General features: G+C 39.1%; 1 long non-coding RNA gene across 1 annotated transcript in view; it reads left to right on the forward strand.

Moving 5' to 3' along the window:
- LOC141276268 (uncharacterized) overlaps nucleotides 1-9,906 on the forward strand; it is a 55,572-nt gene extending 45,666 nt beyond the window's left edge. Inside the window, exon 3 of the long non-coding RNA XR_012325539.1 lies at nucleotides 9,845-9,906. This is a non-coding gene — a long non-coding RNA (uncharacterized lncRNA). The remainder of the gene's footprint in view (nucleotides 1-9,844) is intronic.
- Nucleotides 9,907-26,378: the final 16,472 nt, after the last annotated feature.

Genomic DNA, 26,378 nt, shown 5'->3' on the forward strand with positions numbered 1-26,378 from the left:
ACTTAAGCATAATACCTTCTAGGTCCATTCATATTATTGCAAATGGCAAGATATCATTCTTTTTATGGCTGAGTAATATTTCGTTGTGTGTGTGTGTGTGCGTGTGTGTGTATACACCACATTTTCTTTATCCGTTTGTCTACTGATGGGAACCTAGGTTACTTCCATATTTTGGCTATTGTAACTAAAATGCTGTGATGAACAGAGGATGCATACATCTTTTTAAATTAGTGTTTTCATTTTCTTCATATAAATACTCAGAAGTAGAATTGCTAGATTGTATGATAGTCCTATTTTTAGTTTTTCGAAGAACCTCCATACGTTTTCCATAGTGATTTCACCAGTTTACATTCCCACCAACAGGATTCCCTTTTCTCTGTATACTCTGCAACACTCGTTATTTCTTGCATTTTTCATAATAGCTATTCTGACAGGTGGTATCTCATTGTGGTTGTGATTTGTGTTTTCCTGATTACTAGTGATGTTGAACATCTTTTCATGTGTCTGTTGGCCATCTGTAGGTCTTCCTTGGCAAAATGTCTTTCAGGTCCTCTGTCCATTTCTTAATTGGATTATTTGGTTTTTCTGATACTGAATTGTGTGATTTCTTTATGTAATTTGGATATCAATCCCTTATTGGATATATGGTTTACAAATATCTTCTCCTATTCAGTAGGTTGTCTTTTCATTTTTTTGATGATTTCCTTTGCTGTGCAGAAGCTTTTAAGTTTGATGTAGTCCTATTTGTTTATTTTTTTCTTCTGTTTCCCTTGCCTGAGGGAGACATTCCAGAAAGACAGTGCTAAGACTAATGTCAAAGAACATACTGCCTATGTTTTCTTCTAGGAGTTTTGTGATTTCAGGTCTTACACTTAATTCTTCAATCCATTTTGTGTTAATATTTGCATAAGGTATTAAGTAATGATCTAGTTTCATTCTTTTGCGTGTAGAAGTCCATTTTTCCCAACACAGTTTATTGATACTATCCTTTCTCCATTTTATATTCTTTGCTCTTTTGTTGTAAATTATTATCCATGTATGTGTGGGTTTATTTATGGTCTCTCATTGCTGTTCCATTGATCTGTGTGTCTGCTTTTCCAATACCATACTGTTTTGATTCTATCTATACCTTTGTAGTATAATTTGAAATCAGGGAGCGTGATACCTCCAGCTTTGTTTTTTTGTACCTAAGATGGTTTGGCTCTTCTGGTTCTTTTGTGGTTCCATGCAAATTTTAGGATTTTTTGGGTTCTACTTCTGTGAAAAAATGTTACTGGGATTTTCATACTGACTGCATTGAATCTGTAGATTGCTTTAGGCAATAGGGACATTTTAACAATGTTAATTCTTCTGATCCATGAACACATATTATCTTTCCATTTTTTTGTATCTTCTTCAGTTTCTTTCAACAATGTTTTATAGTTTTTAGTGTTCTTTCACTTGGTTCAATTTTTTCCTAGGTATTTATTCTTTCTGTTGCAATCGTAAATGGGATTGTTTCTTAATTGCTTGTTCCACTAGTTTGTTGTTAGTGTATAGAAGTGCAACAGACTGTTTTATGTTGATTTTGAACCCTACAACTTTACTGTATTTATTATTTCTAACACTTTTATGGTGGAGTCGCTAGTGTTTCCTGTATATAAAATTATGCCATTCACAAACAGTGACAGTTTAACTTTTTCCTTTCCAATTTGGATGATGTTTATTTCTTTTTCTTGCCTAATTTTTGTGGCTAGGCCTTCCAGTACCATGTTGAATAAAAGTGGCAAGGGTGAACATCTTTCTTCCTGATCTTAGAGGGATAGCTTTTAGTTTTTTACCATTGAATATGATGTTAGCTATGAATTTGTCACATATGGCCATTATTTTTTTGAGGTACATGGTACATTCCTTCTGTACTCATTTTATTGAGAAATTCTTTTCATAAGTGGCTGTTGAGTCTTGTCAAATGCCTTTTATGCATCTGTTGGGATGATCATAGGATTTTTAATTGTTATTTTGTTAATGTGACGTATCACATTGATTTGTGGATGCTGAATCATCCTTGCATTCCCTGGAATAAATCCCATAGAATCATGGTGTGTCATCCTTTTAAGGTTTTGTTGAATTAAGTTTGCTAACATTTTCTTGATGATTTTTGCATCTATATTCATCCGAGATATTGGCCCATAATTTTCTTTTTTTTGCATTGTCCTTGTCTGGTCTTGGTATCAGGGTAATGTTGCCCTTGTAAAATGAGTTAGAAAGTGTTCCCTCCTCTTCAGTTTTTTTGGAAAAAGTTTGGGAAAGATATGTATTAACTTTTCTTTGAATGTTTGGCAGAATTCACCCGTGAAGCCATCTGGTCCTAGATTTTTGTTTTGGGGGAGGTTTTTGATTAGTGTTTCAGTTTCCTTAGTAGTGATTGGTCTATTCAGATTTACTGTTTCTTCATGATTCTCTCTTGGAAGGTTGTATGATTGTAAGAATTTATCCATTTCCTTTAGGTTGTTCAATTTATTGGCACATAGCTGTTCATAGTATTCCCTGCTAATCCTTTGTATTTCTGTGGTATTCACTGTAATTTCTCGTATTTCATTTCTAATAATATTTATCTGAGCCTTCTGTATTTTTTTTCTTACTGAGTCTAGCAAAAGGTTTGTGAGTTTTGTTTATCTTTTCAGAGAATCAGCTCTTAGTTTTACTGACCTTTTATATTGTCTTTGTAGTCTCTATTTCATTTATTTCCACTCTGATCTTTATTATTTCCTTCCTTCTATTGACTTTGGGCTTTGTTCTTCCTTTTCTAATTTCTTTGGGTGTATGGTAAGATTGTTCATTTGAGATTTTGTATGTTTATTTCTTAAGGTAGGCCTGTATTGCTGTGTACAGTTGACCCTTGAACAACATAGGTTTGAACTTCATGGGTCCACTTATACACAGATTCTTTTTATTAAGTACTACAAGACTACATGATCCACAATTGGTTGAGTCTGCAGATGTGGAACTGTAGGTACAGCTGGCTGACTATAAAGTTATACATGGATTTTAGACTGCACTGGGTGTCAGCACCACAAACCTCCTTGTCATCCAGGGGTCAACCGTACTTTCCTCTTAGTACTGCTTTTGCTGCATCCTATAGGTTTTGGTATGTCATATTTTCATTTTCACTTCAAGTTTTAAAAGTTTTCTTCTTTGATATCTTTACTGCTCCAGTAGTTCAGTAGCATGTTTTTCAGTCTTCATATATTTGTGATTTTTCCAGTTTTCTTCTTGAAGTTCATTTTTTTTTGTTTCATACCATTGTGTTTAGAAAAGATGCTTCATATGATTTCAGTCTTCTTAAATTTATTGCACATTGTTTTGTGTCCCAATATATGGTCTATCCTTGAGAACATCCCATGTGCATGTGAGAAGAAAGTTTATTTTGCTCTGTTTGCATGGAATGTTTTATATACATCTATTAATAAGTCTACTGGGTCTGATGTTTCGTTAAAGTCAATACTTTCATGTTGAATTTCTGTCTGGAAGATCTATCCATTGATGTAAGTGGGGTGTTAAACTCCCCTACTATTATTGTGTTGCTGTCAATTTCTACCTTTGGGAGTGTTAATAATTGCTTTATATATTTTGATACTTCTGTGTTAGGTACATATATATTAATAACTATTATGTTTTCTTGATGAATTGACCCCTTTATGAGTATACAATATCCATTTTGGTGTCTTGTTACCATTCATAGCTTGAAGTCTGTTTTGTCTGCTATGAGTATGGCTACACCTGTTTTCTTTTGGCTGAAATATTCGTAGAGTGTTATCTTTTATTTTATATAAATTTATTTATTTTGTTTAATTTTGGCTGCCTTGTGTCTTTGTTGTGGTGCATTGGCTTCTCATTGCGGTGGCTTCTCTTGTTGTGGAGCATGGACTCTAGGCGTGCAGGCTTCAGTAGTTGTGGCACGCGGGCTTAGTAGTTGTGGCTCACAGGCTCTAGAGCACAGCCTCAGTAGTTGTGCACGGGCTTCGTTGTTTTGTGGCATGTGGGATCTTCCTGGACCAGGGATGGAACCGGTGTCCCCTGCATTGGCAGGCAGATTCTTAACCACTGCGTCACAAGGGAAGCCCAGAGTATCATCTTTCATCCCTCTGCCTTCAGCCCTTTGTCTCTAGAGCTGAGATGAATCTCCTGGAGACACTATATAGTTGGTTTAATCCAACCAGCCACTCTCTGTCTTTTGATTGGTGAATTCTATCAATTTACCTTTAGGGTAATTATTGATAGATGAGAACTTAGTACTGCCATTTTATCTTCTGTTTTCTGGTTGCTTTATACTTCCAGTTTCTTTTTCCTTGTGTTCGTGATTTTCTGTGATGTTTTTCTCATTTTTCTCTTTTTTGTGTGTTTTGTGTCTGCTCTAGATTTATGTTTTGTGGTTACCATGAGGTTTTTGTAAAAAGTCTTAAAAATGAAATATTCCTTTTTCTGCTAATGTCATCTTATCTTCATTTGCCTGTAATAGTTCTGTCCTTTTCCTCTTCCCCTTTTACATTTCTTTATGTAATTTGTCGCAAATTATCCCTTTTAACGTTGTGAGTTTATTTCCAAATTGAAGTAGCTTTTGTCAGTTTTTACTGTGTGTTTCTCTTTAACTTTTATGCTATACTTAGCTGTTTAGCAATATATTCTGATATAGAGTTGCAGTTTTCTGATTCTGTATGTCTACTTATTATATTACTCTAAGTTTTGTGTACTTTTGTGTTTTCATTTCAGGTAGATTCAAGATTTCTTGTAAGGCAGGTCTAGTGGTGATTAACTCCCTCAACTTTTGTTTGTCTCAGAAAGCCTTTATTTCTCCTTCATATGTGAAGGATAACTTTGCTGGATAGGGTATTCTTGACTGACAGTTTTCATTTTTCAATATCGTGAGTATTTCATTCCACTCTCTCCTAGCTTGTAGGGTTTCTGCTGAGAAATCTGCTGAGAGCTTCATGGGGTTTCCTTTGAAGGTTGCTGTTGTTTTTCCCCCTGGCTGTCTTTGAAATTCTTTGCCATTGACTTTTTTTTTTTTTTTTTTTTTTTTGCGGTCCGCGGGCCTCTCACTGTTGTGGCCTCTCCCGTTGCGGAGCACAGGCTCCGGACGCGCAGGCTCAGCGGCCATGGCTCAGGGGCCCAGCCGCTCCGCGGCATGTGGGATCTTCCCAGACCGGGTCATGAACTCACGTCCCCTGCATCGGCAGGCGGACTCTCAACCACTGCGCCACCAGGGAAGCCCTGCCATTGACTTTTGACAGTTTTAATATAATGTATCTTGGAGAAGGTCTTTTTGTGTTGAGATAATTAGGTATTTCTTAGCCTCGTGGATTTATCTATCCAGTTTCTAACCCCAGGTTTGGGAAGTTCTCAGCTTTTATTTCTTAAATAAACTCTCTGATCCCCTCTCCCTCTCTTTTCCTTCTGGGATATCCATTATCCTTATGTTGCCCTTTTAATGGAGTGGGATAGTTCTCATAGGATTTCTTCTTTTTTTTAGATCTTAATTCTCTCTTTTCTGCCCATATAATTTCTAGAATTCTATCTTTGAGCTCACTAATTCTTTCTTCTGTATGGTCTGCTCTATTTCCAATGCTTTCTTTTTTTAAATAATTAATTAATTTTTGGCAACATTGGGTTTTCATTACTGCACGCAGGCTTTCTCTAGTTGCAGCGAGCGGGGGCTACTCTTCGTTGTGGTGCACAGGCTTCTCATTGCGGTGGCTTCTCTTGTTGCAGAGCACGGGCTCTAGGTACACGGGCTTCAGCAGTTGTGGCATGCGGGCTCAGTTGTTGTGGCTTATGGGCTCTAGAGCGCAGGCTCAGTAGTTGTGGTGCATGGGTGTAGCTGTTCCACGGCATGTGGGATCTTCCCAGACCAGGGCTTGAACCTATGTCCCCTGCACTGGCAGGTGGATTCTCAACCACTGTGCCACCAGGGAAGTCCCTCCAGCGCTTTCTAATGAATTCTTCATCTCATTTATTGAATTCTTCAGCTCCAGAATTTTTGTTTGGTTCTTTTTTTAGAGTTTTAATCTCTCTGGTAAAGTTTTCCTTCTGTTCATTAATTTATTTCTGAGGTCATGGAACTGCTTTTCTGGGTTTTCTCCTAGCTTATTGAGTTTATTCATGACAGCTATTTTGAATTCTTTATCAATTAGATCATAATATTTTGTGACTTTATGTTTGATTTCTGGAGAATTGTTATTTTCTTTTTGTTATAATGTGTTACTGTGGTTTCTCCTGGTATTTGATGAGTTGTTCCTCTGCTGACAAATTTGAAGTAGTAAAGACCTTTCTTTAGGTAAAGCTTTTATTACTTCATTCTAACAATTCAACAGATTGGTAATTAGAAGCCTTTCTTGTGTTTTTCAGTAGGTGGCACTACAGCACAAGTTTTTGTTTCCCTTACCTGAACTGCCTCTGGCTATATGTAAGCATCAGTGCTTTCCACCCTTTATGGCCTCTGCCTCTGCCAGGGGTGTTGTCTGGTGCCCTCATTGTCACTGCTTGTGCCTCTGGGGTTGCTAGTGCCTTGCTGCTATCAGTGTCACTGGTGCCACTGGTGTTGCTACCTGGGGCATTGAATGGTGGGCGCCTCCACTGCATCCAGAGTTGCTTGAGTCACAGGCACTGCCATTGTTGTGAGGGTGAGGGTGAGTGTGAAGGGAAAGCTGGGGTTGCAGGTGCCTCTGCTGCGTCTGGGGTTGTCCAGTTAGCATGTGCCTTTGTAGCTGGAGGGAGAGAGTCACAGGCCCCACTGCTGCTGCTGCTCGGATCCCTGTGGCTACAGTGCTGCTCCAGGAAGCTGGCGTTTTATGCATTGCTTCCTCTGCTGCTACTGAGCTCTCTGGGCAGCTGGCTCAGAGATCAGTGTCATAGGCACCACCTCTGCTGTTCCCCCAGTTTCACCTCCTCTGTGTGTTCTGGTACATCCACCTTCAGGTGTACATAGGTGTGGATCTCTCTGGTGTCCTGGTGTGTTGGGCAGATAAACCTTTGTTGAGTTATAGATGTTTTACTTGTAGATTTGAACGGGAGAGACAAAGGGAGTGTGTCAGGCCACCATGATCCTGATGTTGCTCAATCCATCCTGTGTCTTTTGGTTAGAGCATTTAGTTCATTTACATTTAAAGTAATTATTGGTAGGTATGTACTTACTGCCATTTGTTAATTGTTTTCTGGTTGTTTTTGTAGCTCTTCTCTGTTCCTTTCTTCTCTTGGTTTCTTCCCCTGTGAGTTGATGATTTTCTTTAGTGTTACATTTGTATTTCTTTCTCTTTATTTTTTGTGTATTTGTTATAGGTTTTTGGTTTGTGGTTTACCATGAGGTTCGTATATAACCACGTATGTATACAGCTGTCTATTTTAAATTGATGGTTGCTTAAGTTTAAGTGCATTCTAAAGCACTACATTTTTGCTCCCCCTCCACATTTTATGCTTTTGATGTCATTATTGTTTTGACATCTTTTTATTTTGTGTATCACTTAACTAATTATTTTATGCATAGTTGGTTTTACTACTTTTGTCTTTTAACCTTCATACTAACTTTATAGGTGGTTGATCTACTACCTATACTGTATGCTTGCCTTCACCAGTGAGATTTTTCCTTTCATATTTTTTTTGTTTGTTTCTAGTTATGGCCATTTCTTTTCTTTTCTTCTTTTTTTAATTAAAAAAATTTTTTAACATCTTTATTGGAGTATAATTGCTTTACAATGGTGTGTTAGTTTCTGCTTTATAACAAAGTGAATCAGCTATACATATACATATATCCCTATATCTCCTCCCTCTTGCGTCTCCCTTGGCCATTTCTTTTCCATTGAAAGATGTCCTTTTAACATTTCTTGTAAGGCTAGTTTAGTGGTGATTAACTCCTATAGCTTTTGCTTATGTGGGAAACGCTTTATCTCTCCCTCAGTTCTGAATGACAACCTTGCTGGCTGGAGTATTCCTGTCTGTAAGTTTTTTATTTCAGTGCTTTGAATAAATCATGCCAATCCCTCTGGCCTGTAAAGCTTCTGCTGAAAAATCAGCTGTCTGTCTTGGTGGGGGAGGGGGTTCCTTTGTACATAACTAGTTGTTTTTCTCTTGATGCTTTTAAGAATCTTTCTTTAACTTTTGACATTTTAATTATAATGTATCTTGGTGTTAGTGTCTTTGGGTTCATCCTGATTGGAATTCTCTGTGCTTTCTGTACTTGAATGTCTGTTTCCTTCACCAGGTTAGGGAAGTTTTCAGCCATTACTTCTTCAAACAGGTTTTCTTTCTCTTTCTCTCTCTGTTGTCCTTAAGGAATCTTACAATGTGAATGTTAGTGTGCTTGATGTTGTCCTAGAGGTCCCTTAAACTGTCCTCGTTTTTAAAAATTCTTTTTTCTTTTTCCCTGTTCCTATTGGGTGATTTCCAGTACACTGCCTTCCAGATTGCTGATCTGTTCTTCTGCATCCTCTGATATCCTCTTGATTCATTCAAGTGTATTTTTCATTTCGGTCATTATATTCTTCAGTTCTGATTGGTTCCTTTTTACATTTTCTCTTTGTTGATGTTCTCCCTGAGTTCAGCTCTTCTTCTCCCGAGCTGGTGTGCGTTGCTAGGACTATCACCTTGAACACTTTATCTTCTAAATTGCTTATCTCTGGTTAATTTAGTTCTTTTTCTGAGGTTTTGTCTTGTTCTTTTCTTGGGAAGGTGTTCCTTTGTCTCCTCATTTTGCCTAACTCTCTGTGTTTTTTTCTGTGTGTTCAGTGTATCAGCTACGTTTTCCAGTCTTGAAAGAGTGGTTTTATGATGAAGGTATCCTGTGAGGCTCAGTGGCACAGACCCCTGTGGTCACCAGATGCAGGTGCTCTGGGGTGTCCCCCCGAGTGGACTGCATGTGCCCACCTGTTGTAATTGGGCCACGATTGCTGTGGTCGCACTGGCGGTTGGTGTTGACCCTCAGGCCAGCTGGCTGTGAGGCCTGGCTCTGACTGTGGCGGGTATGGTAGTGCAGCGCTGCTCCCACCCCAGAGTGGGAGACAGTTTGGAGGGGTGCCAGTGCCGGCCAAGACCACCTGCTGGGTGGGGCAGGGCTGGACCTTTGGAGCAGGAACTGGTTTGGAGGGGCACGGTTGTCACTGGGGCTGACTACAGGGGTAAAGAAGAATAATATTATTTTTTAAATAAATGATATTTTAAGTCTACAGTAGATGAAAAAGGATCAGTTTTTAAATACAGCATTCAGAAGAAGGAATTGCAATTACAGGGTGAGGTGACCAGCAAGTCATAGTTGGAACAGTGTGAGTTGTACTGGATTTAGACGGATGAGCGGAACCAGGTGTGATGTACAAACTGGGTCTCAGAATTTTTGTGAAATTGGGCCACATGATTGACGATGCTTTTCAACTTTAAAAAGTCTGTGGATGTTTGTTTGACAGAAAAGAGGGAGTGAGGGGATAGTCCTGTGAGTAGAAAAATATAAGAAAAAGTTCATAGGTGGGGTGGTAGGATTATACTTTCCATAATGAGGCAGGTCTGGGTAAACTGTGTCTGTGCAGGCATTACGTGATGTGTTTTATACAGTATGATAGATGACTTGTGGATATCCAGTCTCCTCTGCTTTATTACTAGATCCCTTATTTTGCTCAAGGTGTCCATGTGCCCAGTTAAAGCATCCTTCTCCTCAGACTCCTTTGAGGCCAAAGGGGGCCAAATGTCCTGATGAGGCTAATGAAATATAAGTAGAAGTTGCTAGGTTAGGCTTCCCAGACAATTGTTTTTTAAAGAGAGAGACTCAGCAGACATGCATCTTTGTTATTTTCCCCTGTGACATTTTGCTTTTTTCCTTTTTTAGCCAGAGCAGTGAATCAGTGCTTGAGGTGAAACAATCATCTTGATGTCATGACAACAGAAACCAACAGCAAGGATGGCCGTGCAAGAACCCAGAAGGGCCCAGGATCAGAGGTAACATGCTTAGCTGTCTTGCCATCCCAGATTGTCTATCTCTGCGTGAGACAAATAAATGTCTGTGTTTTAAATTACTGCAGTAGGGTTTTCTCTTGGGTGCCACTGACTGTAATACTAACCAAACACAAAGTTTATATCATTTAATGATCATAAAATGTATGCCTTAAAGAGATTTCACATAATTAAAATTGAAGTTCTGCAAGGTTAAATAGGTAAGTAATATCACAGAGCTGGTGAGGTAATACAGCTGGATCTTGAACTTTCAAATAGAGCTTGCTGCCACTCATAGTCCAGTAGATACGTAAAGAAATGACTGTGCATGGCTAGAAAGCACAGATGAGAAGGCTCTCTACTTTTTCCCAAGGACGCTTTAGAGATTCAGGGCAATAGAGAAACGAGAATACCATTATCTCATCTGATCCTTTTCCTTCTCTGAGAAGACTGGCTAAAAAAGGCATCCCGGTTCTTAGAGCCAAGAGAAAGGGAAGTTACCTGGCTCAGAAAACAGATCTAAAAAGGCATGTGCCTTTCCTCTTCCCTCTCCCTCCTCTTTTCCAGAAATAGTAATGGACTGGAAAGATAGACTGGCCTCCTGTAGGCAAACAAATACACTGAGTACCTAGGCAACATTGAGTAAGATTAAGATTTGTAACGTTTCTATTGAGTCCTGAAAAAACTGATCCAATTTGGACTAAAATTACACATATCAACACTTCAGGAGTCTGAAATTGGTCACTTTAGCAAGTGATTCTAACATAGACTGAGGATAAACAAAATATCATCACCCCCCCTGCCCTGCCCCCAACATACACATGAAAATGAAAACAGAAAATTAAGAAATGAATTAGTCCAAGTTGTATAGGTCCTTAGTGATCTGCTTTACAGGACCTCTAAGGGCCCATACAGATTCCAGGCTGAGAATCAGTGAGCTGGGATGCTTAAGTGAGTTCTGACAGCATCATTAAAGTAGGAAAAGGGAGGAGAGGGGCACGCTAACACATCTGCTTTTTCATACGTGCTCCTTTAACACGGTCTCCAGAGCCTGTCCACCTTTGATCTTTTCATAAATAGTAAGTGTTAAGTAAATATGGAGGAAGTTAATTGTGATGGTTGCGTGAGTGAGTCTCCTAGGGGTGAAGATAGATGTTTGTGAGTCATAAAGGTAGACAGGTATATAATTAGAGTGATTATGTGTGCCTGTAGTCCTGGTGTAATTATTAATATCCACTCCTTTTACTCTCAGAAGGTCATACTTTGGACAGTAAGTAATGTGATCACCATTTGTAAACATACACACAAAAATAAGACATCATTTTGGATCTTTTTTCCAAAGGCATGTGTGGCAGACACAGAGTTACACAGCCCAGGTTCCCCTTTGAGAAAGGACATGCTGCCCATCTGTGTGGAATGTCCTTAGCTGACAAATTCTAGTTGCCAGAATCCACCAGAGTTTGTATCATGTTTTTTTTGTTGTTGTTGTTTTGCGGTCCGCGGGCCTCTCACTGTTGTGGCCTCTCCCGTTGCGGAGCACAGGCTCCAGATGCACAGGCTCAGCAGCCATGGCTCATGGGCCCAGCCGCTCCACGGCATGTGGGATCTTCCCGGACTGGGGCACGAGCCCGTGTCCCCTGCATCGGCAGGCGGACTCTCATCTGCTGCGCCACCAGGGAAGCCCATGTATCATGTTTTGAGAAGCCTTCAGTCAATGACTGAGCAAGGCGGTTGTAGCTGAATTCACCCCTTCTCAGGCTGGTCCCCATCAGTAACTCAGCAAGATGGTGGTGCAAAGCCACTTCCACCTAGCACAAGACTCCTCTGACAGATCTTTACGCCAGAGTTCCCCACTGGTCTGACTTTGTCAGGTGGGCATGATGATCTGCCAGATTTCCTTCTTCTAGTCCTTTTTCCATCCCAGGAGATCTTTTGTATGCCCATCTCAGAGAATGTTCCCAGACAGCCCAACCCCATAATCTATAACACTTCTTTTTAGTTATATTCATTTATGGGCTGGAAATTTAGCAACATCAAACTATTTTAAAGAATTTCAGTTCAGGGGCTTCCCTGGTGGCGCAGTGGTTGAGAGTCCGCCTGCCGATGCAGGGGACACGGGTTCGTGCCCCGGTCTGGGAAGATCCCACATGCTGCGGAGCGGCTGGGCCCCTGAGCCATGGCCGCTGAGCCTGCGCGTCCGGAGCCTGTGCTCCACAACGGGAGAGGCCACAACAGTGAGAGGCCCGCATACCACAAAAAAAAAAAAAAGGAATTCCAGTTAAAATCAGATGTCAAGTTATTAAATGAGACGCAGCTTAAAGTTCAGTGTAACACGTTCCATAGGCATCTAGCAGTGGACCAGCGTGAAGGGTGGTAGAGGGAGCACCTTCTCAAAGAGAAAAAGCCACTTAGAACTTTAAAATCTCTTTGCTGAGGGAGAACTACTCTTGAAATCCATGTTGCTCATGCTCAGACATGGACATGATCTTTTTCTCTTTTTCCTCCCTGCTTTGCTGCAGGAGAAAGGAAGCAAAGGCTTGAGCGGGGAATTTATAAGGGCAAATATAACCTTTGGTTTGATGCACAGTAAGCTGACAGTTAAAGGTGTATCATGCTAGATAAATGTCAAAAGCCAAATAAAAGCCTTAATAATATGCTGTCCAGAGGCTAAAATCCAGAACCCTGAAGCCATGAGAGAAGGATTAATCTTTAAAAACAAATTTTAACCCAAACTAAAACTGTCCAAGGTGACTTAGAATGTTCTGATAAACTGTGGTTTGGGGGGCTGAGTATGAAGAAAAGAAAGGGAAGAGGAGAACAAATCCAAGGTAGAAAATGTACCTCATTCTACCAAGATTTTTGTATTTATTTAGATCTTACTCTAAAGAATAGTAGAGTGGAGCTAAACGCACTAAGTATCATTGTGGACTGAATTGTGTCCCCACCAAAGTCATATGTTGAAGTCCTGACTCCTAGTACCACGGACTGTGACTGTATTTGGAGAAAGGGTCTATAAAGCAGTAATTAAATTAAAATGAGGTTGTTAGGAGGAGTTCTAATCCAATAAGACTGGTGTCCTTATAGGAGGAGGAGATTAAGACACAGACACAGAGGGAGGGCTGTGTGATGACACAGGGAAAAGACAGCCATCTCCAAACTACATGGTGACATAGGAATGGGGAAACCTTTCCAGGGGAAAGCCTGAAAGCAGAGAGTTCAATAGTGATTGTTTATTTCCAGCAAGAATTAATTCCACCTAATATTGGTACAACTGAAGCACAGGAAGTTGGAGTAGCATTCACATGGCCATGCCACAGGCTAAAAGTGGTACTCTGTCCTGCCTTTTATCCTCCGTTTGTCTCCCTAGTCTCCTCTTCCAGCACCTAACTTAGAAGATGCTTGGATGGTCTTAATGCTCATGATTAAAGTCTGTAAAGAAAAATTCAACTGTGATGTAACTGTTTCCCACGTACTAGCAAAGGATCATTTTCTCCAAATGCTTATTTTGATTAGGGTAGGATACAGTCTTCAATTTATTATTTTCTTTGTTAGAATTAAATCTCTATAAAGTAAAAACATTTCCTCATTTGGAAATGCTTGTGAGGGGTTTGCCAGTCAACCTAAAAAAATAATCTATTTAAATTTCTGGGGTCACAAAATCTCGAAGAGAGGCTCTATGGGGCTTTTTTTTCATCCTAAAGAAAAAACAGTGTGTGCTGAATGGACTCATGGGGTCTTTGGATTACTAGCACACCATGTAGAATATTTCGGTAGGTGAACTTTCAAGGACCAGGACTCCTTGAGAGATTACTAGAGTTTAAGAGCTCAACTCTTGCTGAATTGAATCATCCCATAGTGGCAGCAGCACTTGTTTTTATCATACTGGGTTCGCTAGAGATGAGGTTCCATTGCAGCCCATTATTCATACTGGAGAACAACCAAATTTTTGTTTTGCCTCCTGCTGTCACCTACTGACATGACTTTATGTGCAACTCCAAAGCTAGGATGATTAAATCACCAAAGGCAGTGACTTCCTGGCTCTCAGCTTGGCCCAGAAAAGCTATGCTCACAGACTTACCCTAACATAAGAAAGGCTTGGTCCACAGTCTTGTGAGGTGCCCTACTTCTCAAGGGCTTAGTGGAAGATAAAAAAGAACATGGTTTGGGATACATTGGCCCACTCCCTTGTGCTCTGCTGGGCTCATAGCATGATTTTTCTTTTGCTTATAGCAAAAGAAAGGGCTTTCAGAATTCAAAGGCTCTTTGCATCTATGACAGGGACCTAGAGTCAAGAATAATTGGAGTTTCATATATCATAGAGCTGAAGAAGCCTGGGGAGCCCCTCCAGAATGGTTTGGGTGCTTGATCCTTGTGGAGATCTGAAATAAATGAGTTGAATGTCAAATCTTTAAGTGCTGATGACATACTAAATTCTTCTGTAATGCACTTATGAAGAACCTTTCAAGAGACTTGTGTTTTGTATGTAGAAAAGTGTTGAGTCAAATATTCAACTCAATATAAAATAATAAGAAACGCTAAAAATTTTTTTTTTTTTTTTTTTTTTTTTTGCAAAGGAGGGTCTCCTTTGCAACTGAAGCATTCATCCATTGTTTTCTTTTCACTACCTCCATCATAACTTTGGGCAGTACCCCTCGCCCCCATTTCTGGTGAGCATTCTTCTTGGCCATTATTTTCCCTATTTCTTAGGTGTGGGGCATTGAAAAATAACTTATGACCTGTACCATTATAGCCAAACCAAGTCAACAAGTCTATGTTTAAAGCATGTCACATGCTTGTCTTGATGTGTGTGCTGTGTAGTGAGACATGGGATTAAAAGTAGTAGTGGAGAAGATAGAAACAGAGGGTAGCTTCTAGACCCTAATATTTTATGCCCTAGCGCAGTGGTTCTGGGCACTGACTACACATCATCATCACCTGGGGAACTTTTCAAACCCATGTCCAGGTCCCTCTCCCAACAAGCCTGATTAAATGCTCTGCAGTGGAGTTGAGGCGTTGGTAATTTCATTTTTTTCTCTGGCTTATTCTGGTGTGGAACCAGAATTAGGAGTGGCCGGTAGTTGGAACAATCAGGTATAATCATGAGTATGAGTGTGTGTATTTTTAAAAGTGCTACGCTAAATAAGAATGGAACCTGCACAACCTTAACACATATGTAGTGAGCAGGCCAAAATAAGAGTCTGTGGGTAGAAGTAGGTGGAGCTTTTCATTCAGTCTTCCCAAAATTGAAGCTTGGATAAATCTTTGCTGAATTGTGAGTTCCTTGTTGCTTTTTATTGTTGTTGTTTTTGTTATTCTCAGTTAGGGTCATTCTTGGAAGCAAGATCTAGATTATTTAAAAGCATGGATCCTTGTCTTGGAATTTCTCTGAGTTTGACTCCCCCATATGTCAAAATATTTCAGAAGGTTTCCCCTGAAGGAGGTCTCAAGCTGAGTTTTTAAAGAAGTGAGAGACATGGATGGAATTGGCAGGTTGGGAGAATTACACGTGAGTGGAATATTGGAAATGGGTGAAGCAAGAGAGGAGAGGTTGGGGAAGAAGGACTTGATAAACATACCTCCCAGTCCTGGGGAGGGGCCTCTGCCCTATGGCAGGATGTACCTGAGACCTAACGGTCTCTTAATGTTTGGAATGGGTTTTAGGTCCTCTTTTAAAACAGTATTCCAATTGTCCCTCTTCTGGGATGCTCCTGTGATTCTACTTTACATGATGTCTATATGATTTCTTTAAATCTAAGGCTCTATTAAATTATATTCCCACAAAAACTTATTTCATGAAAGAATTATGAGATGCTTAGTGTTTCCCTTTATGAAATTATTAAAAAGCTAATTTGTGTTCCTTGTAATAAGGAGAGCATAGAAAAGTGTAAAGTAGGAATTGAGTCATCCCCAATTCTATCACCTGGAAACAATCATCATTAATATTTGGTGTACTTTTGGGCCATTTTGGAAAGGCAAAACTTAGATTTCCTTTTTTATGTACCCCCCTCCTGATGGTAGCACACAGTGAGGAACACGCCTGATGCTTTCTGTTTATGAATTGAGTAAATGCAGGGATATTGACCTCAGTTTTGTCAGACCATTGATAACCATCTGGTGACTTTCATCTCCATTTAGCTTTCGACGTCTGTGGTCTAGGTTTTGCATGTCTTCATTAGTAGTTTGGTCCATGAGTCTTTGCTTACTTTCCTAGATCAAAGAGCAAAAAGAAAAGAGTTGCTCAATTTTGCTCAAGTTGAAGAAATAGCAAGGAACTTTTAAATTAGATAAAAGGAAAGATGCTAGATCCATTGTACCAAGCATGATTTGAATCTCTAGAGCAGCCAGCGTTGTGTGTGTTTGTGTGTTTGTGTGTGTGTGTGTGTGTGTGTGTGTGTGTGTGTGTGTGTGGAAAGAAGGCTCTCCTCCTTCCAAAGGAAAGAGCTAATAAAGTCTACCATTTCAGTAATCTAAATTTACAAAGCAATTATCATTAGTTTGACGTAATTTCTTCTGCATAACAACTTAGAAGTTCTGGATTTATTTGGAAATTGAAATTTGTAATGCAAATTTACAAATGTATTGATTGATTTTTTGCATCTGTAACGTTGATAGTTTGGTTGAGAGCCAGGACAACCATTACATAAGTCTGGGTGCCTTCTATTTAGACAGTAACAACCAAAAACTTTGCAAAGTTTTCAGCTCTTTTACCCCTTTCAGTCCCCCTCCAATCTGTCTTAAGAAATCTGCAGCACTTCATGCTGCCTGGTAGCTCGCAAGGACACTCAACACATTATTGGTTTCCTCTCTTCCAGGAAAGCAGTTCATACTCCTCAATTTCTGTCTTCTGTCCCAAATCTTTTATTTCTGGCTTAGGCATTGTTTCTCAACCTCAGCACTATTGACATTTTGGGTGGATAATTCTTTCCTGTGCGTGCTGGGTTATCCTGTGCAGTTTAGGAGTTGAGCAGTATTACCGGCCTCCGTTCACTAGATGCCAATTGCATCCCCAAGTTGTGACAATCAAAAATGTCTCCAGGCATTGCCAAATGTCCCCTAGGGGAGGGAAATTGCCCCCAGTTGAAAATGACAAGTGATCTTAGCACACATTAGCTTTTTGTACTAACCATCTCAGGTGACACATCTGCATTTGAGCTGGTGATTTGATTTCAAGTCCTTAATACTAGGCTAGTGGTTCTCATTCGTGCACATTAGAACCACAGATGTATTAAAATTATTAAGGTCCAAACTCTTCTCCAGGAATTGAGTCTGGAATTGGGCCCAAAGCATTTTTTAACTCCCAGGGTGATTCTAAAGTGCAGAGAAGGTTGAATGTCCTGCTTGAGGGTATGACCAAGGGTGGAGAGCTGTACTGATATTATTCACATCTCATCATTAAGGTAGTAGACTGTTCAGAAAGCCAGACAGATCTGGCTGGTCCTTCCGTGGTGCTTTCATAAAGGGAAGTATAATGCCATTTAGGGCTCAACCTTGAGGTGTGTATTTGTTTTTCTTTTTTTTCTGGTAAGTAGTAAGCATCATCTGGAATATGATTGGCTCAGGTTTTATTAAAGTAGGTAATGTGCTCTTCTAGGTCATTTTATTCTTACTTGACAAGAATAAAGAACATGTTTAAGACAAAACTAAACACTTATAAAATTTTAACTCAATTATTGCTTTCAATAGAAGCGAGCTTCATAGCTTAAATAAAGGAAAATTCAACAAAGCCAGTTTACACTGGTGTATTTGTTGTGTCTCTGTGTGAGCCTGTCAAGTGTTGCATAGATCATAGCCATCAGTAATCAGCAAATTTGTACATAAAGCTAGAGATGATATTTTTCACTATGAAGTGCTCTTAAGAAGGTTAGAATTTGGAAAAGAAGACTAAACAAGGCCAGTGTATCTCTTTATCAACTCATTAAACACCATTTTGATATATGGGTCACCTAATCAGTATAGGATGTGTCCTAGAAATTTTGTCTGCCTAGCATACTTTTCCTTCTTCTTCCTGGAAACGGTATGTGCTTTCCTTTGGAACATACACTGTATTCCCAAGTTGCTGTAGATTATCAAACTCAGTGTTCTGTCCTCACCTTCAGGCACGGCATAGGTGTATGGAAAGAAAGCTAGGCTAAAAATAAACTAATATGGGATCACCCACAAAGAGATATGAGATACAGGTTGAGCCAGTTAGAATTCTCCATTGGAATTTTCTGCATTGGAGGATGAAAGATAACTCTCAATTCCTCTTGGAACTTGAGCCAAAGTATATAGAAACCTGATGATATCAGCAACCGTCCTTGCTGGTACACGGAGAATGCCTATGTGCATTAGAGAAAATGAGGCCAGTAGATATGGGATGCGAGAGTTAGTAATGGCATCTTTTTAGACACATGGCAGATGACAAGCTGCCCCAAAGAATGTGATCCAATGAAGGAAAACTGCTTCACTGCAACTTTGCAGATTCCATGTATATAGCTAGTATATCTAAATTTCAGTCATAAGAATTGCCAGTGAAGAATTGCTGTTGTTTTCTTTTTGGTTGTTACTGTCTAAATGAAAGAAAAGTAGTTCAGACCTCCTGCAATTGTGAAATTGCCGTGATTTTGAATATACCTTTATGGTGTGTCTTAAGCCCAAGGGAATTGTATATTTTAGATGTCATCACTACCACAAGATGAGTAGGACCGTATTTTGTGTCATACCAGATTTTAAATATTGAGAATCATAATGTCATAGGACATTAACATTTGAACAGACCTTGTACTTTGAATCTCAACTATATGGGTGGTTGAGGAAGAGGTACACACACGTGCAGAGAAAAGCTGAGGTCAATGGCATGTCACTTCTTTCTAATAGTAGTTAAAGTGCTGAAGTTTGCAATGATTTGATTCATTTCTTACAGACTAGAAGAGATTCAGAGTTGAAAGTTCAACATTCCATGACCGGTTGTCAGTTGGTCTCATATTCCTCACAAAGGGAGACCTTATCTCTTTACAAATCGAATGGAAGTGTCTATCCCATAACAGAAACCCAGAAGAAAAATAAGATTCTCTTTGTAAACAGGGGATGATAGGTAACTACATGGAAGACCAGAGTCTCTGTAACAACACACTTAGAGAGCTTAAGGTAGCCAGGTGCCGTGCTCCTAGCTTCGAATACAACCTCAGCCCGCCTTGAGTTCCTGTTTGAGGTCTCCAGCTTCAGATGATACTTCTCTTTCTGGGGTGCCCACTACCCTGACCAATGAAGTATATCCAAAGGGATATTTGCTGCTTTCTGTGTAACAGACCAGCTTCCTTCCCATCCCTGCATTTAGGTTTTGTGTAATCTCCTCAAAAACAGAAATCCCATCTTCTTTTGTATATATCACATAACTGAATCTGTTTCTACACAGTAAGCCCTGATCATTTTTGCTTGTTAATTTGAGGAACTTTATGTCCTAACCATGCTAACAATTAGAAAAAAAATCATAGAAAAGAAGAATTTTTAAATGTGTCCAAACTCAGATAATTTGTCTTAAGGAATAAGGTAAAATGAAGAGTCACAGTACTGTTGCTTAAAAGCTTGTCTCAGTAATTCTTGTGTTCAAATTAAATGAATGCTTTATATTAGGAAGGGGAAAGTTTATAATGGGTAGTCAAGCTTGTCAAAACTCTTGGAAATGTGGGAAAACTGGCAAAGTGGGGCTTATAGATGTAAAGTTTTTGCATTAATAGCTGTTTCAAATGTCACTGAAACAAATGACTTGTGTAAGCCTGATAACACTCTTTCGTAAATGGGTGCCTCATTAAGACCAGCGCAGCACCTCCTCAGCTGAGCTAAAAACCATTCTACCACCTATTTTATAGGTTCACTTAAATGATTTTCCACCTTTCAGGGAAATTGTTTGGCGTCAGAAAATGAAAAAGCCTGAAAACATTTCAGTGAATCACTAGCAATAGCAGTCTTGGTTCAAAATATCAGACACATTTTCTATAAATAAAACATGTCCACAGACAATTTGTATATACAATTGTGTGTGTGTCTATATATATATATGTATATATATATATACACATATATATGTATATATATATAATTTTAATCAGCATTAAGGTAAAACCAAAGTAATTACATTTTATTTTTTCCTTATGTAGAAGTGTCCTTGAATTAGTGTTGTTTCAAACATAATTAAATAACTTCTTTAAGGTTTAAAGACTCCCATATTATTCAAATAAAATAATTGTTTCTCGCCCGAATGAAATGGTTTGTATAACAGAAATTTCATTCCTCTTAGGCCCCTATTTGTCTCCTTTTCCCGACTCCTTGGGCCATCCAAAAGTCCACCGAACACTTTCAGATTTCCATGTAGGGACAAAGCGGAAAATCACTGCTTCCAACCCCTCCAAACATATAGATGCTCTCATGATATAGAGACATGATACAAAGATCAGAAAAGAGAATAGTAACGACATTGAACAGGCAGGATGGGGGAGAAATTGGTCTGAAATCACTCCTTCTCTTGCACGAGTGTGTTCTCCTTGGGAGCTTTACTGAAATTGGGACAAAGGTATATTTTCCATCACTCTGTGCCTGGCTGAGTACACCACAGGGCCATTCCAGTGAATGGAAAAATAAGACTGATTGATACTGTCATCACCTGACTTTAGGATCTCAGCACATAGAGCTCTCCCAATCATCGGTACTGGAGACTTTGATCTCTAATGGTTTGTTTCTTTTATTTAAAAGACACCTGGATTCCCTGCAGTGCTAGAATGTTTATAGAGAAAAATTTCAAATTATTTAGTCATATGGAGGTGTTTTTGGTCTGTGTTGTTCTGTTTAATGAAAGCTAGAGGCTTGCAGAGGAGGGAATGCTAAATTCACATTGTATATGTTGACTCTCTTGGCAATATCAACGGCTCTGCTTTTTATATTCTAAGATAAGCCTCAGAGCTCCCCCCTGCCTGGGTCTACAGTTTGGCCCTGCCATGCCCTGGCGTAGGAGTTTACCTCTCTAAGCTTCAGTTTTCTCCTTTGTAAAATAAGGATAGTATTAGTAACTCTCAGAACTGGAGCACACATTGAAGAAGATGATGTATGTAAAGTGTTAAGTGTTTTTCCTGGTAGATATTGAGTACTCAAAAAAGTTCTTATGAAGATTACATAGACATCTTTGCTGTCCAGTCCCTGATAGTTCTCTGTATCCACTCTTGTCCACTTCAAGATGTGCTAAGATTGGCATTCTATTCATTATGTGTAAGAGAAACTAAAACACAGCAGGTTTTATTTGAAGACAGTATTGACATGCCTGAAAACATGTGATGCTTAGTTCACTAATTAAGGGATTCTTGAAGATTTCCCACTTTTTCCCAGAACATTCTGTAACTACAATATCTGTATTTATAATTTAGGAATAGCTCCTGTGTTAAATTACTCATTACATAACATTTTGACTTGTGATTTAAACTGAAAGCTTGAGACAGCCACATGCCTGACATAGTATGACTAGAAATTAATATGGGTTGGATGTTTGGCCTGAGGCGATCCAGCACTGAAGCCTACCCAGCTCTTTGGTGGGGCTAATGGTGGACTCTGAGAGGGCTCATGTGAAGGAGTACTTCCAGAAATGCTGCTGCCAGTGTCCTTGTCCCCACAGTGAGCAACAGCCATGCTCCACCTCTGCAGGAGCCCCTCCAGTACTAGCAGCTAATCTCCTTTTATGCTGCTTCTCATTGGTCGAAACCAAAAGCTGTGTGGCTGACAGGGTCTTGGTGCTCTGGCCGGGTGTCAGGCCTGTGCCCCTGAGGCGGGAGAGCCGAGTTCAGGACATTGATCCACCAGAGACTTCCCAGCCCCACATAATATCAAATGGTGAAAGCTCTCCCAGAGATCTCCATCTCAATGCTAAGACCCAGCTCCACTCAACGACCAGCAAACTCCAGTGCTGGACATCCTATGCCAAACAGCTAGCAAGACAGGAACACAACCTCATCCATTAGCAGAGAGGCTGCCTAAAATCATAATAAGGTCACAGACACCCCAAAACACACAACTGGATGCCGTCCTGCCCACCAAAAAGACAAGATCCAGCCTCCTATGCCAGAACACAGGCACCAGTCCCCTCCACCAGGAAGCCTCCACAACCCACTGAACCAACCTTACCCATTGGGGGCAGACACCAAAAACAATGGGAACTATGAACCTGCAGCCTGCAAAAAGAAGACCCCAAACACAGTAAGTTAAGCAAAATGACAAGACAGAGAAACACACAGCAGATGAAGGAGCAAGGCAAAAACCCACCAGACCAAAAAAGTGAATAGGAAGTAGGCAGTCTACCTGGAAAAGAATTCAGAGTAATGATAATAAAGATGATCCCAAATTGTGGAAATAGTATAGACAAAATGCAAGAAACGTTTAACAAGGACCTAGAAGAACTAAAGAACAAACAAACAATGATAAAGGACACAATACAGGAAATTATAAATTCTCTAGAAGAAATCAATAGCAGAATAACTGAGGCAGAAGAACGGGTAAGTGACCTGGAAGATAAAATAGTGGAAATAACTACCTCAGAGCAGAATAAAGCAAAAAGAATGAAAAGAATTGAAGACAGCCTCAGAGACTTCTGGGACAACATTAAATGCACCAAGATTTGAATTATATGGGTCCCAGAAGAAGAAGAGAAAAAGAAAGGGACTGAGAAAATATTTGAAGAGATTATAGTTGAAAACTTCCCTAATATGGCAAGGGAAATAGTCAGTCAAGTCCAGGAAGTACAGAGAGTCCCAAACAGGATAAATCGAAGGGGAAACATGCCAAGACATATTAATCAAACTATCAAAAATTAAATACAAAGAAAAAATATTAAAAGCAGCAAGGGAAAAGCAACAAATAACATAAAAGGGAATCCCTATAAGGTTAACAGCTGAACTTTCAGCACAAACTCTGCAAGACAGAAGGGAGTGGCAGGACATATTTAAAGTGATGAAAGGGAAAAATCTACAACCAAGATTACTCTACCCAGCAAGGATCTCATTCAGATTTGATGGAGAAATTAAAACCTTTACAAACAAGCAACAGCTAAGAGAATTCAGCACCACCAAACCAGCTTTACAGTAAATGCTAAAGGAACTTCTCTAGGCAGGAAACACAAGAGAAGGAAAAGACCTACAATAACAAACCCAAAACAATTAAGAAAATGGTAATAGGAACATACATATTGATAATTACCTTAAATGTAAATGGATTAAATGCTCCAACCAAAAGACAAAGACTGCCTGAATGGTTATGAAAACAAGACATGTATATATGCTGTCTACAAGAGACCCACTTCAGACCTAGACACACATACAGATTGAAAGTGAGGGGATGGAAAAAGATATTCCATGCAAATGGAAATCAAAAGAAAGCTGGAGTAGCAATTCACATATCAGACAAAATAGACTTTAAAATATAGACTATTACAAGAGACAAAGAAGGGCACAACATAATGATCAAGGGATCAATCCAAGAAGAAGATAGAACAATTGCAAATACATATGCACCCAACATAGGAGCACCTCAATACATAAGGCAAATGCTAACAGCCATAAAAAGGGAAATCGACAGTAATCCAGTCATAGTAGGGGACTTTAACACCCCCCTTTCACCAATGGGCATATCATCCAAAATGAAAATAAGGAAGCACAGCTTTAAATTATAATTAAACAAGATGGACTTAAGTGATATTTATAGGACATTCCATCCAAAAATACACTTTTTTCTCAAGTGCTCGTGGAACATTCTCCAGGAACGATCATATCTTGGGTCACAAATCAAGCCTTTGTAAATTTAAGAAAATTGAGATTGTATCAAGTATCTTTTCTGAACACAATGCTATGAGACTAAATATCAATTACAGGAAAAAGTCTGTAAGAAATAAAAACACATGGAGGTTAAACAATATGCTACTAAATAACCAAGAGATCACTGAAGAAATCAAAGAGGAAATCAAAAGCTACCTAGAAACAGATGACAATGAAAACACGAAGACCCAAAACCTATGGGATGCAGCAAAGGCAGTTCTAAAAGGGAAGTTTATAGTAATACAATCCTACATCAAGAAACAAGAAACATCTCAAATAACCTCACCTTACACCTAAAGCAATTAGAGAAAGAACAAAGAAACCTGAAAATTAGCAGAAGGAAAGATATCATAAAGACCACATCAGAAATAAATGAAAAAGAAATGAAGGAAACAATAGCAAAGATCAGTAGAACTAAAAGCTGGTTCTTTGAGAAGATAAACAAAATAGATAAACCATTAGCCAGACTCATCAAAAAGGGAGCAGACTCAAATCAATAGAAATGAGAAAGGAGAAGTAACAACTGACAGGGTGGAAAAACAAAGGATCATGAGAGATTACTACAAGCAACTATATGCCAGTAAAATGGACAACCTGGAAGAAATGGACAGATTCTTAGTAGAGCACAACCTCCCAAGACTGAACCAGGAAGAAATAGCAGACATAAACAGACCAGTCACAAGCACTGAAATTGAGAGTGTGATTAAAAATCTTCCAACAAACAAAAGCCCAGGACCAGATGGCTTCACAGGTGAATTCTATCAAACATTTAGAGAAGAGCTAACTAATAGCTATCCTTCTCAAACTCTTCCAAAATGTAGCAGAGGGAGGAACACTCCAAAACTCATTCTGTGACGCCACCATCACCCTGATTCCACAACCAGACAAAGATGTCACAAAGAAAACTACAGGCCAATATCACTGATGAATGTAGATGCAGAAATCCTCAACAAAATACTAGCAAACAGAATCCAACAGCACATTAAAAGGATCATACACCATGATCAAGTGGGGTTTATCCCAAGAATGCAAGGATTCTTCAATATATGCAAATCAATCAATGTTATAAACTGTATTAACAAATTGAAGGAGAAAAATCATATGATCATCTCAATAGATGCAGAAAAAGCTTGTGACAAAATTCAACACTCATTTATGATAAAAACCCTCCAGAAAGTAGGCAGAGAGGGAACTTACCTCAACATAAACAAGGCCATATATGACAAACCCACAGCAACATCGTTTTCACTGGTGAAAAACTGAAAGCATTTCCTCTAAGATCGGAAAAAAGACAAGGTTGTGCACTCTCACTACTATTATTCAACAAAGTATTGGAAGTTTTAGCCACAGCAATGAGAGAAGAAAAAGAAATCAGTGGAATCCAAATCGGAAAAGAAGAAGTAAAGCTGTCACTGTTTGCAGATGACATGATACTATACATAGAAAATCCTAAAGATGCTACCAGAAAACTACTAGAGCTAATCAATGAATTTGGTAAAATATCAGGATACAAAATTAATGCACAGAAATCTCTTGCATTCCTATACACTAATGATGAAAAATCTGAAAGAGAAATTAAGGAAACACTACCATTTACCATTGCAACAAAAAGAATAAAATACCTAGGAATAAACCTGTCTAAGGAGACAAAAGACCTGTATGCAGAAAATTATAGGACACTGGTGAAAGAAATTAAAGAGGATACAAATAGATGGAGAGATATACCATGTTCTTCGATTGGAAGAATCAACATTGTGAAAATGACTATACTACCCAAAGCAATATACAGATTCAATGCAATCCCTATCAAACTACCACTGGCATTTTTCACAGAACTAGAACAAAAAATTTCACAATTTGTATGGAGACAGAAAAGACCCTGAAGAGCCAAAGCTATCTTGAGGGAAAAAAACGGAGCTGGAGGAATCAGGCTCCCTGACTTCAGACTCTACTATAAAGCTACAGTAATCAAGACAGTATGGTACTGGCACAAAAACAGAAATATAGAACAATGGAACAGAATAGAAAGCCCAGAGATAAACCCACACACTTACGGTCACCTTATTTTTGATAAAGGAGGCAAGAATATACAATGGAGAAAAGACAGCCTCTTCAATAAGTGGTGCTGGGAAAACTGGACAGCTACATTTGAAAGAATGAAATTAGACCACTCCCTAACACAATACACAAAAATAAATTCAGTATGGATTAAAGACCTAAATGTAAGGCTAGACACTATAAAACTCTTAGAGGAAAACATAGGCAGAACACTCTATGAGATAAATCACAGCAAGATCCTTTTCGACCAACCTCCCAAAGAGATGGAAAGAAAAGCAAAAATAAACAAATGTGAGTTAATGAAACTTAAAAGCTTTTGCACAGCAAAGGAAACCATAAACAAAATGAAAAGATAACTGTCGGAATGGGAGAAAATATTTGCAAATGAAGCAACTGACAAAGGATTAATCTCCAAAATTTACAAGCAGCTCAAAGCAAAAAAATACAACTGACCCTATCCAAAAATGGGCAGAAGACCTAAATAGACATTTCTCCAAAGAAGATATACAGACTGCTAACAAACACATGAATGGATGCTCAACATCA

Source organism: Tursiops truncatus, chromosome 13 (assembly GCF_011762595.2).
Source record: "Tursiops truncatus isolate mTurTru1 chromosome 13, mTurTru1.mat.Y, whole genome shotgun sequence".
Lineage (NCBI taxonomy): Eukaryota > Metazoa > Chordata > Mammalia > Artiodactyla > Delphinidae > Tursiops > Tursiops truncatus.